The following is a 14,928-nucleotide window of genomic DNA, read 5'->3' on the forward strand; positions in this document are numbered from 1 at the left end:
GCCTCACAATCATGATGAGTGGCAACAGGGCAGTCAAGCACAATGAAGGGAATCATTGTCTTACGAGAGTCAGAACATCTGTTCCTCCCACCTCACCTGGGTGAAGGCCAAATAATCAAAAGAAGGAAACAGAATCTGCCAACAACACGCTTTACCTTGAGTCTTCAAGCAGAGAATACCTTCTCCAAGGAGGCGCCTTTCATTGGTTGAATTTTCCCATCTCAGTTCTTATTACAAACTGAAAGCTATTGTCACTCATAATTTCACATTGTCCTTTCAAATAGACGCATCGCCAAGCAGATGTGAACAATTATTTCCAATTGTGATTTTTTTTTTTCAGTAAATTTTTAAAGGAATACCTAGCCCGGGCGTTCAAACATTGGTTAATGCAAACCTTTGCGATTCCATACTGTGTGTTCATCCAGTGGGGCTTGATGGGGGTCTTCAAACCGGGCTAATTGATCCAATTATCTACTTTATTAGAGGTATATATATATATATATATATATATATATATATATATATATTTTTTTTTTTTTTTAAAGGAAAACACTGTCATACTGTGCTTGGGGGAGGAGGTGAAGGGACTCTTGCCAGCCCAGCATGGCAAGCATGGCTCTGGCAGGCTTTGCCCTTCTCGATGATTCCCTCTGCCTTTTAGACTACATCGCTAAGCTAGTCACCGAGGTCTATCCCCTTATTTGGCCACTTCCTCCTCCCGAGGCTGATGACAAATGTCCAACTATCAAAGCATTGAAGTCCAGCAATCAAAGTCCCCTTGGCTCACCTAATTAACATGTCCAGTTAAAATTAAACATCTCATCTTAACATGGGATTTCCCCCTTGTACCTGTATAAAACTGCCATTTGCCTAGGAGCCACTTCTGTCTCCTCTCTATCCAGAGGTAGTCTTTTGTCCCACTCTGGGACAAATACCCCTTCCCCCTCTCTCTTATTCTTTTCCCTTCTCCCTCATCCTCTATCTCCTGTCTTTGTCTTTTATTCCCTGCCCTTTGTCCCTCTGGGACAAATAAATCTCCTTTGGGCTGAGAACTTGGTCTTTGGGGTCCTGAGCCAATAAAGTTCCCTTGGTAGTGGTAGGAATCACAGGTCTTTGTCTTGGTTTTAATAACCAAAGGATAAATAATGTGAGGGCTGACGTTGTTACAGTATGAGGGGGAGGTGAAGAAACTCCAGAGGAAGGTGTCAGCCTGGGCTTTCTAATATTCAGCAATGTACAATCATATTTCAGTTCCAAACACATTGTCTGGATTAAACAGAACTCCATTCCAGGGGGAAGCAGGTGGCATAAACTAGGGGTGCATTTTGCTGATAATACACCATATATTCAGACACCATCACTGTTAGTACAATAAGAACCTTGCAGAAAAGGAACACTGGGCTCGACTCTGGCCCCCAGGACCAGAATGCAAGGGCACTGGGGAAACTGGTTACAATCAGAGGCTGAGTCCTTTTGGAGCCTGAGACACCCAAACATACAGGACTTATCTCACGAAGGTCATTTCGAAGAGAAGTTACCAAGAAATGGTTCCCTCTTCTGTCTTGTTGCCAGGAGAGAAGACCATCCAGGCTTCTCTGGCAGCCTGCAGCCTGGGCTTCTCCCTGTATCTACAGCTGTCCCAGTTGGGGGTGGGGATAAGTGACCCTGGAAGCAAAGAAACCTTGCATAGATTGTTAAGTCTAGGGAGCCTGTCAACACATCTCTAGCAAGAATGCTCACTGCTCTTAGAAACACTGCCTTTGCCTTAAGAGGCCCCTTTCCCTACGGTTTTGCCACAGCCTGAGTTTCTCTTTTATGCTGTACCATTTTGCTCAGGGACTCCTGAGTCACAAAACTAGAGAGACCCTATGTGTCATTTTTACATAATGTGGTCCTCTGTAACCACTGTGTGATATTGTACAAGTCACTCAACTTCTCTGTTTCAGTTGTCGAATTTACCTTCTGAGAAGGGGCATTGGGGCCCGGTCAAATCTTATTTGGAAAATCTTAGGAAATAAAGTGTCCAGCTGGCTGGAGGCCAGAGCTCCATGAAGGTTGGCTATAGGGACAAATGAAGGACTTCTACTGTGCTGTCTCCTAGATTTCCATCTCAGGAAAACACATTCACCTCTGCAAACACAGTACAAAGATGAGAAAACAGTCCCGGAATCTCTGTATTCTGTTCAAAGTTCTTAAGATATCAGGAGATGGAGCGGTCTGTGCGCAGATTCTTTTAGTTACACAGCCTCTAAGCTGACTTGGTTAAGTTTTAATCGAACGGTGGAGAATTGGCAACTCTTCACTATCAGCACCCGGGCTTCAGAAACATGTGACAAAACCTGTAAGGAACGCTCTCTCGGTTCCAGTTCCTTTCCAGTGATCGACTGTTGCTCTGTGGAGCTGTGCAAGGCTTCTTGTTTGTTTTCTTGGTTACAGCAGAGAATAATAACACAAGAGCCTCCGGATTGTCTCACATGGAGGTGATAGATGGATGCCAAATTCTCTCTGCAGAGGCCTCGCTTTGGCTGCCCTCGCTCGGCTGCTCGGAATGTAATTTCATGCACATTGCAAACGGCCCACTGGCAAGGAAAATTAAATTTTCAAAGTTGCCCTCTCTAACAAGCCTTCACCCCCCCCACACACACACAAAAACCTTGCTGACAACAAAACTCTCTCCTCATTAACTGCAAAAGAGAAGCAAACACTCCCTGCTACTACCCTGCCCTAGTCCTGCCCATTACTCCCATGATGCCTCTGGATTCAAATTTGAATCAACCAAGTTCCGATTCAAAACTTTCCCTCCCTTCAAGGAGAGGAGCATTTGTATTTCAAAACCGTGTAGCAAAGTCTTTGAAAGTAATTTGCAAACATCTGTGCCTCTGGGAAAGGCATGCTTAGTCTCGACTCCACCCCGCCCCTTCCATGTTGGCACAGGATAGCTTCCGAGCTCTCCACGCTGCTGAAAAGAAACAAAGACGTTTTGGTGTAGAAATGAACCATACCATGTAGGCGGAGTCAGATTCCCCCTGGGGCCCTCACTTCTCCACCTCCTCCCCAGAACCCGAAATCCACTGAGTAGGTCCTCACTGCGTGGCCTATGCCCTAACAGGAAACCCTTTGCATGGGGAGCCAACTCTGTAGTCATAGGTTTTAAGACGGTGAAGGATCGGTCTTTACCAGCAATCAGCAGTTTTTTGGGGGGATGAAGGGGGGTTTACCATGGAAATGTTGTAGGCCTCAAGTGACTGTCATGAGGTGAAAAAATACTCTTAAAATAAATACCAGAAAAGGCATATTTATAAATCTCTTCCCAAACACCTAGCTTGGTGAGTGTGTTTTTAAAGCTATAGATATTTTAAAAATATATGAGGGAACTTTCATGACAGAATTTTTCTTGATTACAAAGACAGAGTCAAATGGGACAGTAAGTATAGGTCTATAATACAAGGGTGAGTATGCCACCACCTGCCTGGGCTTCATGGAGAGATAGGGAGATCTCATTTCAAAAAACATCAAAAATAGATCATCAAACAGACACACACATCATGTGAATTGCTTCTGCCCCTTTCTAAGTATTGAACCTGGTCTTGCCCACACTAGCCATTATTCTACCACTGTGAGCTGTACAGTTAGATTTTACTCAGCTGTAGCTTTGAAATTGTACACCACACTTAAAAGGATTCAAATAACTCATTCAAAACCAATAAAATGCTTCTTGTTTGGGACCCAAAGCACAAATTTTATGTTTGAGTTGTACAATTTACTTCTAGACAAATCAATAAGCCGTCATGTTATTTTATTTTTATCACATGATGAAAAACCCTTGGGCACAGAACTGGCCTTGCTTCAAGGATGTTCCTCCATTTGCATTTGTGTCCTCACAAACAGAACTGCAGCTGTATGCAGCATGCACTGGCCAAATGCAGTCAGTTTCAGGACCTCTCTTTCCGCTTAAGACAGACACATGAGATAATTCTGGCCCAAAATACACAGAAGTCCCTGGAAAGGGGAATCCTGGAGACAATTCTGGACACTCTCACAATTCTGTATAACTTGTGACCAGAGACAATGACCTCCTGTGACCATCTTTCCAGGGACGTGTGGGTGGTACACAGCCTTGGAAGATAAACTTACCACATCTCCATAGTAAGAGGAGGTCTTGCTTGGAACCTTGGAAAACAGATAACATTTTCCTCCAGAGCAAGGTGCAGGCCTGTCTGCAGTCTGGGTGAGATGTGGGGTCCATTAGCTCAGGGTTCATCTCCTCTGAAGTAGCCACTGCTTAGGCTACTTCAGATTTATACATATGCCTTTTCTGGTGTTTATTTTAAGTACTCTTACAGGCCCATCTGCTGCACCCCTGTGGTGGTCAGAGCTAGAGGGAGTGCTACCAACATGCTGGTGTGTGTGTGTACGTGTGTGTGATATGTATGTATGTGTGTGTGTGTGTTGTATATGTGTATATGTGTGTGTTGTATATGTATGTATATATGTGTATGTGTGCATCTGGTGTATATGTTATATGTGTGTAATGAGTGTGTGTGGGGGGGTGTATAAATGTGATATATATATGCATGTGTTTGATATGTGTTGTGGATGTGTGACTATATATGGGTAGTATACATGTTTGTGTGGTGTATGTTTGTGGTGCATAGTTGTATGTGTGATATATGTGTGTATTTATGTGTTGTATATGTTGTATATGTATGTATTGTATATGTGTGTGATGTATGTATGTGTGTTTGTGTGAATTGTGTATGTTATATATGCGTGTATTGTATATCATGTAGTGTATGTGTGTTGTGTCTGTTATATGTGTGTATTGTGTATGTGCATATGATACATATGTATGAGCGTCAGGTGTCATTCTTTATCACTCTCTTCCTCATTCCAGTGAGGCAGGTTATTGTCATTGAACTTACGCTCCCTTTTTTTTCTGGCTGGTAACCAGCAAGTTCCAGTGATCCTTCTGCCTCAATCCCTCTTACACTGGAGTCATGACTGCACAACCCAGCTTCCACGTGAGTGCTAAGACCTGTTCTCTGGTCCTCATTCCTATGCAGCCAGCACTTGTAAGCCCTGAGCCATCACACACACACACAGAGTGATCTAATTCAGTGGGGTATAAAGCAATGTTCCCAAGGGATTAGGGATGAGAAAAAAATGAATTATTGCTTGTTGGTACAATTTATGTGTAGATTTTTTTAAACGTTCTAGAAATCAAAATGGTCACACAACACCAAAGATGTGTTTAATGCCAATGATTTACACACTTGAGGATGATTAAAATTGCCAGGCATGGTGGTGCACAGCTTTATTCCCAGTTCTCAGGAGGCAAGTAGATATCCGTGTGGGTTTGAAGCCAGCTTGGTCTACATAGAGCCTCATAGTAAGATCCTGGCTAAGGACAGCAACAAAATAATGGCTCAGTGATAATATTTATGTTCCAAATATTTATCACATTTTAAAAATCTGGTGCTGGGAGGATAGCCCATCAAAAGCGTTTGCTGTGTATGTGTAAGGGTCTAAGTTTGATCCCCAAAATCCACACATAAATTAAAAACAACAGCAACAACGATGAAGGGTAGGGTGGTACATGTTTGTAATCTCAGCTTAGAAAGCACACTCAGGGAGATCTCTGGGGCTCATCCTAAGCTTCTGGCCAGAGAGAGAAACCCTGTCTCAGAGAGCAAGGTAGTTGGCTTCTGAGGAACAACATCAAATATTGACCTCTGGCATGTTCAAACATATGCACCACAGAAATATGCACACGCATGTGCACACACACACACATGTGGGGAGCCGACAGAAGGCGGCTACATCCTTGCAGCCATCTTGAGCCATATACCCTGACAAGAGATTTGATTACAATAGCCTGCAACAGCTGAACACACTCTGATAACATCTTGTTTTAGATACCCAGGATCTTCCCTTGGGTGTGTGAGACTTAAAGCTGTGATTTAGAGCCAAGACTTAAGGGTGTGACTTAGAGATCAGATTTAGAGATAAGACCTAAGGGTGTGACTTAAGAGTGTGACTTAAGGGCGTGGCTTAGAAGTGAGACATATAAAAGGCAGAGAGGCAGACAGAAGAGTTCAGTACAACTTGGAATTAGACATTAGGCACTTAGCACTTGGAAGAAGTAACTTGGAACTTGGAGGCACTAGGGACTAGGAACTAGGGACTAGAAACTTAAGACTTGGGACTTGGACTAGGAAGAGAGGCTGAAGAATAAATGGGGAATGGCCTCCATTCCTCGCGTCCATCCTCACTCTCTCTCTCTTGCTGAACCCCGACCCGCAGACTGGAGCAGTTTGGTGTTGGGAGCCGACTTTAACTTTGCAGCCATCTGGAACCATATACCCTGATGAAAGACTTGGTTTTCAAAAGCCTATAACAGCTGAAGCACACTCTGATAAGTATATTGTTTATCCCACATAGCTTGTTTTGCTGTTTAGTGACCTCAGCTGTATGGTGCACGTGGTAAAGTATTTTCACCTGTGTTCTCCTGCTTGTGTATATAAATACCTCAGAATTCCCTTCAATAGAAGAGACATGAGAAAATAGAAAAGACTGAATCACACCCTGTCTGGTCTCCATTCTTTGTGTCTCCTGCCTCTGCAGCCCCACACTCTCTCTTGACTTAGCCCCAAAAGCGTTGAGGCCAAAGTGTTGAGGCAGAATGTGGGCCTCAACAGTTTGGGGCAGTGTGGGCTCTAACAACTTAGCCCCCAAGGCTTTTGGCAGTGCAGGTTCCAACACTAACAGAGCGGTCCACAACACTTTGGCCCCCAAGCATGGGGCAGAGTGGTTCTCAACACACACATGCACACATGCACATGTGCAGAGAGAGAGAGAGAGTTAATAAAACCCAAAGAGGTAGGCTTTGTTTATATGAGGGGAACTAATAGCAGACTTTTAAACTCTTTGTGAGTTTATTTTAGACTATCCTTGCTTTGCTGTGCACCTGCCTGCTTGGTGGAGCAGAGCAGCTAAGACTCACAGACAGAGGATGCTCCCGGATAAGGACTCCAAATGATTCTCAGTGTTGTCTACCTCATCTGGGACATTTATCATCTATCTGTTTCGTTCCAGTTCTTCAGCTCTTGAGAGTAACGTTGGAGCATTCTCCAGCTCCCTAAGTGTGTGTTAAGCCAGAACTTGTGGGATGGAAATATTATTGTAGGATTCCTTCCATCCCTGTCTTCTGTTTATTTTCCCTTCCTGTGTATTTCATAACATGGTGTAGAGAAGTCTGACTCAGCACTTGAAGTTGTCTGTGTGCTACTTGCCACTTCCTTGTGACCCACTTTATACCCAGTTGCTCATTCTGGCATTTGGAGTTCAAGTTTCAAAAAAATTCTTTTCTAAGTAACTGAAGTATGTTTCTGAGGGAGAAAGGGAATAGAAAATGCAGTGTCTGAGGGCTTGCAGCAACCCTCAAAAGACCTCAGATGGGGTGTTCCAGATCAGCACCGAGGCTTCCTGTCTTGCCTGCAAAAGCTCCCACACTTTACCCTCTTCTGTGACCCACAGCTGTCTCTCCACATGTTCCTCCATTCTTGCTATCATTTCCCTCCTAGGAGATCCTCCATGTGTCACCAGGTGCTCATCCCTGCTTCTGGGAGGCTCACACCACTGAGCTCCTTCTCCCACTGTAGTGTACAGCAAGGGCCTGGACCAGGGAGGCCAGTTCCTGGATGACCAGCACTTGTAGAAGCTCCCAGAGATAATTCTGAATTGGACACTCAAGCTACAGTTTTTGAGTAACACTGAGACCAGGGTGGGGGGAGGGAAGGAGTGGAAAACTTCATGGTCCACTTGAGAAACCACAAAGCATTGAGGGACCCTAGGAAAAGGAGACTTTGGTGGTCTGAGAGATGAAGGGAGAGTGCCCTGGACCAATGGGGAAGTACAGCAGGTTCTGTGGCGTGTGGGGGCCATTGCTCACAGAATGTAAGGGTAAGACTTTGGGTCCTGAATGATGCTTGTGGAAAGTGAGTAGTACGGTTTTCCTTTAAAGAGGTTGACTTTGACCATGGGCAATAATGATACCAGTGTACATTTGATCCAGGGTGCCTGAGCATCATTGCTGCGTGGTGGAACACGGATGAACAATACCCACCGTTCTCTCCCTCGTCCTCCTCTTCCTCTCCAACGTCCTCTGCCTTATTATCTTCCCCTCACCACCTACACACATGCACACAGGAGCACACATGCACGCAGGAGCACACACGTACACGCAAGCCTGCAAATTCCTTCAAAATGACATCTTCTCAGGGAATGGGATTACAATGTAGTTTCTTGAAAATGTTGCGCCCGGGCCTTACACTCACCTCTCCTCCAGCGTATTCACCTAATAACACCTGGCCCAGAGTCACAGCAAATTAGCAGGGCTGGAGGGGAGCGACCATCACAGAACCACGAGCCAGAGTGGGGAGGGTGGCTGAAGGGGTCCTGATATCTAGAAAAGATGGTGGGAGAGCTCAGAAACTCAAGAAGAGAGAAGAGAACCTCAAAGCAATGTCGAGTTCGCCAGCTGAGCCCTCCATCGGAGCTGGCTCACTGGGAAGGCCTCGGCAGAGGGACGGCTGGGGAGCTTACAGGATCTGTCCCACAGTTGCATGAAAGCCGGCTTCTGGGAAGAAAGGACTGGAGGATGCAGACTGCCTTTCTGCTGTGCCTGCTTACCTTGGCGTGTGTCTCACACCAGAAGGCTGCCTTTTATGATGGTGAGCGCCAGGCTGGCGAGTGAACCAGCCCGGAAACAGCTCTAAGATCTCAGTTTGGAGCGAATCACCGAAGTGTTTTCTATAGGAAAACTTTCTTTCCTTGCTTAGTGTATTGGACGGCTGTGACACTGTAGAAAACAGGGCTAATTTTCTAACAAGCTGAGACCCTCTAACATCCCCAACATCCATTTTCCTACTGTGATTGAAATTAGCTTTTTTTGGAGAAATACTTTGAGAAACTCCGTGTTTCTGAAAGCTTTGGCTATTCCCGTATTTCCTCCATTCCAATTTATGGCAGACACAACACCCCTCTCACCCACCCTCACCCCACCTCACCCCACCTCACCCCTCCCACACACCCACGCACACCCTTACCTGCCTCCCACGAGTCTGTTCAGTTTAGAATGTAATGATCGCCTTGGAATCCAATTGGAAACTAAAGAGGCCTGGGGAGACGGTTCCGTGGTCAAGAACTAGCTGTGCAAGCATGAGGGTGTGAGTGCATATCCCTAGGGTCCATGTACAACGTAGGCATCATGCAGCTTGCCTGTAATTCCAGTGCTGGGAGGTGATGGCAGGCAGACCTCAGGGGCTCCCTGGATAGCCAATGTAGCCGAACGGTGGTATCCAGGTTCAGTCGGAGACTCTGAGTCAAAACATAAAGTTGATAACCAGTCAAAGAGGACATCCATGGCAACCTCAAGCTTCCACACGCTTAACCTCCCTGTCTCCCTGTCTCCCTGTCTCCCTGTCTCCCTGTCTCCCTGTCTCCCTGTCTCCCTGTCTGTCTCCCTGTCTCCCTGTCTCCCTGTCTGTCTCCCTGTCTCCCTGTCTCCCTGTCTCCCTGTCTCCCTGTCTCCCTCTCTCCCTCTCTCCCTCTCTCCCTGTCTCCCTGTCTCCCTCTCTCCCTCTCTCCCTCTCTCCCTCTCTCTCCCTGTCTGTCTCCCTGTCTCCCTGTCTCCCTCTCTCTCCCTGTCTCCCTGTCTCCCTCTCTCCCTGTCTCCCTGTCTCCCTGTCTCTCTGTCTCTGTCTCTCTCTCTCTCTCTTTCTGTGTGTCTGTCTCTCTGACTCTTTGTCTTCCTGCCTCTCTGTGTCACACACACACACACACACACACACACACACACACACACCATTCAAAAGAACTTTCCTTTTTCTGGTTCAAAGAGATAAAGGCAAAGGGAGAGTGCCCAGGGTATCACCAAGGATAAACAGAGGCTGACAAAGTCTTGCGTTTAATTACAAAGAAATGGGAATGGGGAACTGAGATCAGAGCCAGGCAGCCTGTAGCCCTTCTCAGATCTACTTCCCTCAAAGTCACTAACAACAAAAACTGCTCAGAACAGCTTGCGAGTGTTGCTGTTACTGCCAACAAACCCACCCAAAGGAAATCATGTCATTTATTAATAATGTTATATTCCTTCTTCAAAAGAAGAGGCTAAGAGAGAGAAACATCAGTGTGATGCCAGCTACTTGAAGATGTGAAGTTTCCAAAAAGCCCGGTGTTGGGACATTCAACTCTGAGGCCCTAGAACAGGGAGGCCAGAGTAAATATGGAAAAGGCAGTAGGCTCCGAATTCCAACCAAAGTGTGGGCACTCACAGTGAGGACACAGAAGCCACAGTTCCAACAAGACTTCAGGTGCAACTCCTTACTCACTCTCCTCACCATTCTCCCAGAAGACTCTTCCGGAAAATGGCTTCTGATCTGAGAGGACAAGCTGTACGTCAGAAACGGCTCTGTACCCCCATCAAATCTGACACTGAGGGAAAGGGCTGGGGTTCCTGGGCTGCTTGGGTTCTGAGAAAGAACTTCAGCTGGCTCTGTGAAAATGGAGGAAGCCCCCTTCAGTGCTTCTGAAGAGAAGGGAAAGCCAACCTACAGGCAGGTGAACCTACACAGAATGGAATTGGGGGGAGGGCAGAAGAGCTAATTTGTGCTGCCTTCCATCAGAGGAGGCAGAAGAGGGATTTCAGAAGGTGGGGGGAATGAGAGTGTGGGGGATGGGGGGTTCTCTTAGTGAGTTCAGGGCCTCTGTAACCATGGTCTTTTCCACCGATGCCAACTAGCTTGTAACTCAGTTATCCTGTTAACACTGTTCTATGTCTGCCACATGGCTAGTTATCTCTCTGTGAAAACACATCTGATACTCTAAGTCCAGATGGCGAGTCTTCCTATTTCCCATAGTACCCCCACCCCCCGTCAGATGTCCTACCTTCTAATCCTGCCTCAGCTTATTGGCCATCAGATTTTTATTGATAGGTGATGCCTCCACACAGTACAGAAGAGATTATCCCTACAGGCCTCGGTGACAGTCTCTGCAAGACTGAGAACGCTCTTCTCCTTTCATACTGATTCTCTCTTAGTTGTTCTCAGGTGCTTCTGCTTCTGCTGGCACCAACACTACAGCCTTCAACACTTCTTTCCTGGAGTCCAGACTCCTGCATCCTTCCCATGTGTGGTGGTTTGAATAAAAATGGTCTCTGTAGGCTCAAAGGGAGTGTCACTGTTAGGAAGTATGCCCTTGTGGTCTTCTTGGAGGAAGTGTGTCACTGCTGGTGAGCTTTGAGGTATCAAACGCTCAAGCCAAGCCTAGTATCTCTCTTCCTGTTGCCTGCTGATCAGGATGTAGAACTCTCTGCTACCTCTCTCCAGCACCAGGTCTGCCTGCATGCAACCATGCTTCCCACCATGATGATAATGAAGTAAACTTCTGAACTGCAGGCCAACCCCAGTTAAACGTTATCTTTTGTAAAACTTGCTGTGGTCATGTGCCTCTTCACAGCAATGGCAATCCTAACCATGGCCACATCCTTCCAGACATCTCATTGCCACCTCAAAACCCAAGCTGCCTGCCGGCTAAATTCTGCTTTCTCCCTAGACACACCGTAGATGCTCTTATCTACTGAGCAGTGGGGCTAGGGATCTCAACCTGCCCCATCACCTAGAAGCCTTGTCCACACTCCCCAGCTTGTCACTTACTAAGCCCTCTCAGTTTGACTCCCAGGTCACCAACTATCACCTGACCTTCCTTTGGTCTCTCTTTGCTGGGTAAATTTTAGTACAGAGAAGGAAATGTCATGAGGAGACTGCTGAGATCATCCCCCTCAGCCCCTCAAAAGTGGTCTCAGCCTCTTTGAGAGTGTTACCAATCTTCCACCAGTATCTGCAACCCCCTCAGACTTGTTCTCTCCCCCTCAAGAGTATCCTTAGCCCTTCTGGAGTTCCTAACCCCTTGAGAGTATTCTCAGCTCCTTACGAATGCCCTCATCCCTCCCAGGAGTGTCCTCAGCCCTTCAAAGATGTTCTCAGCTCCCTTAGTAGTTTTGTCAGCCTTCCCCTCGTCGGGCATGTTTTCAGCCCCTGGGGTGGGTATTCTCAGCCTTTGAGGCAGTTTCAGCTCCTTGGGTTATCTGTCCTGCACCTGCCACTTCTAGAAGATGATTTCTTGGGTGGGAGGGGGTGCACATTTTGGGGAGAGTTGGGAGAGTTAGAAGATGGTATCTGGAGTTGATGGGTCCTCTTCTCCCTTCCTCATCCTTTCTGCAGGTATTAAAGACTTCTTTGACTGATCTGTCGGTTTAGTCAGGACTCTGATTTACGTAGGTAGCCACCTTAGCTCTGATTCTGCCTCCATCTAGCACCTGGCTCAGTTCCCCTCATCTCCGTAGATTCCCAGAGAAAACTCAAGCATCTCCATGACACATGAAAAGCTTTGTGCTTAATCCATACCATGTGGAGATGAAAGGGGGTCCAGAGCCCAGTCCTTCACCCAACCACTCTGCTCTGAGCTCCTTATGATGAATCAGGGGTCTGAAAGGAATTCTCCTCTCCAATTTCAGATATGAAGCAGAAACTCCAGGTCTGATGTATGGAGCAAACTTCCAGAAAAATGGGCTGATCATCCTTCATCTTTGCCCGTCCTTGCTCCTGCACAGGCTGTCTAAGGAGGCCACTTTTAACCCAACCACCTTTCTCCATTTGGATATATTAGCCTTCCCACCCAGAAGTAGGAGATACTTTCTGTCTTAACCAGGCTGGTCTTGAGACATGCTTTGAACAACAGAATGAATTTAAAATGGAACTTACATGAAACAACACTCCAGTACTTCCAGGGCCATGTATTTTTAGTACACTCTCACCTGGAAGCATGCATGTGGAAAGTCTGGTAACTTATTTGGAGTTCACCATGCTATGCAGAAGCCCAAACCAAAGGGAGAGAGGGAAACCCAGGCAGTTGAATAAAGGTACCAGATAGTCAAGTAAAGAAGTCTGTTTTGTTTTGTTTTGTTTTTGTTTTGTTTTGTTTGTGACTGTTGAGACCCTGACTGACATTCTATAAACAGAACCACCCAGTTGCACTCAACTCAAACTGTAGAGTTATGGGACTGATAAACTGTAGTTAAGCCACTTGGTTTGGAGGGTGGCTATTTCTGTAGCGATGGCTGAATGAGTCTCTGCAGCTGCCTTCCACATAACTGCCTGCCTTCTGCTTTATGCCCCAACCATGCAGACAGCTTGTAGGCCCTGGCTCCTTGATGTTGTCCAGCTAGAAGGTTCTTTCTCACCTTTCCTTTTTGTCCACCCAACTTCATCTCCACTTCTGCTTCGCCTCTTGTTGCTCCCACATCTCCCCATGACACCCTCAAGGACGCTATGAACATTTCTTCATGCAGCTGTTTCCCCAACACCAAACTGGGATGTGTTCTTTGGGTGGATTCTGCATCTTACATAACACCGAGACACACTTCTGATGGCAGTGTGAGCAAGCCCCTCAACTTCCAGCCCAGGTTCTCAGAATCAGATAGGGGTTACATTGGTTGTCTAACAGAACCCTGCCCCCACTGGATTAATTAGCCACTCGATTGTTTCTTTCTTTTTTTTTTTTTTTTCCTGCCCACTATCTTTCAAATGAGTCTTTCTTCTTTGTGGTTACCTCAAGGCTACCACCAAAGTCTTTGTCACCAGCTTCACACGCATGTCCCAGAAGCATGACAGGAAAAAGCCACAAATGCCAGGATCCATATCTAGAAAGCACCACTTTCCAGGAATCCTCAGAAGATCTCCACTCATCACAGAATCCAGAGCCATCACAAGGACATCCACAGCTTAGCAGAGTCCAGGGCAAACACCTAGGAGAGCCTCAACTTTGATCTGGAAGCACTCCCTACCTGCATCTGTCTGCCTGTGGGGTCCAAGGAGAAAACAGATGAATACTAACTAGCAGTGTCTGCTTCATTCTCCGCCTATAAAATCGAGTTAGAAACCCCCTTGACAGCTGTTTGAACTTCAGAGAGCCCTCAGGCAAACCTTCTTCGAGGCAGAGGCATGCATAGCAGCACTCAAGGAAAGCGATGATACTCTTATAGTTTCAGAAGCAGCCTTAGCCAGGAGTTTTCCTGGAGGAGCAGAGATGGATTGTAGAGCTTCTGTCGCTGTGTTAATTCTTTTTACAATGAATTTACTTCTTGTTTAATAGATCTTTTCTTGATAGTCTATTGAACCAACTGTTAATAAATTCAGATGGACCGTCATGTGACACATGAGAAACAAGGCTTGGATAGGCACAGAGGACAGACTGGCAGCTTGGAAGCTCTGTGGCTACAGGGCTGCATATTTCTTCTCTGATTCATGGAAAAGTACACAGCACGTAGACGTCAGCACGGTTTCAAAAAAAAACCTCAGACCAGAGAGTTTAAAAACCAAGTCCCAAGGTTGCCACTGGCTAAAAAGTTCACCTGGAAGGGAGCTTGTGGGAAAGCTTTTGGCACTTGTTTCGATCTGTAGCTTCCCTTACCATAGCTTCTTTTTAAGGAAAATGAGTGAAGACTTTTGTAAGATTTTTTTTTCTTGCTAGGGAAGAGTGCAAGATGACTTTAAAAGTGAGTCCTTTGGCTTATAGCCCTAAAATGTTCAAGAGTAGAGTTTCACTTCTGATGGCTCCAACTGCTCACATGAAGGATTGAAGGATATCTCTAAGATATTGCTAGACATGTACATCTGTGGACAGGTCCCCTGAAGCTTTAGAATGAGAGCCCATCAGTTTGGGGTTCCCAGCAGAAAGAAGAGGCCTATAGTTCTTTTTTTTTTTTTTTTTTTTAAGTAAATTTAAAAAAAAAAAAAAAAAAAAAAAAAAAAAAAACAGGTCCCAAACTAGTCCAATCTGAAATACAACCTTACCCCAGAATCAATTACC

General features: G+C 45.9%; 1 long non-coding RNA gene across 2 annotated transcripts; it reads right to left on the bottom strand.

Annotated features, from left to right (window-relative positions):
* Positions 1-540: 540 nt before the first annotated feature.
* LOC143443835 (uncharacterized) lies at positions 541-11,206 on the bottom strand. 2 transcript variants are annotated; one of them, XR_013113127.1, is made up of 5 exons: positions 10,948-11,206; positions 9,108-9,378; positions 8,692-8,860; positions 8,337-8,464; positions 541-2,959 (listed from the first exon to the last, which is right to left on the bottom strand). It is a non-coding gene; the product is annotated as an uncharacterized LOC143443835 (long non-coding RNA). The 2 variants fall into 2 exon arrangements; XR_013113128.1 differs by lacking the exon at positions 8,692-8,860.
* Positions 11,207-14,928: the final 3,722 nt, after the last annotated feature.

The sequence above is a fragment of the Arvicanthis niloticus genome, chromosome 11 (genome assembly GCF_011762505.2).
Source record: "Arvicanthis niloticus isolate mArvNil1 chromosome 11, mArvNil1.pat.X, whole genome shotgun sequence".
Lineage (NCBI taxonomy): Eukaryota > Metazoa > Chordata > Mammalia > Rodentia > Muridae > Arvicanthis > Arvicanthis niloticus.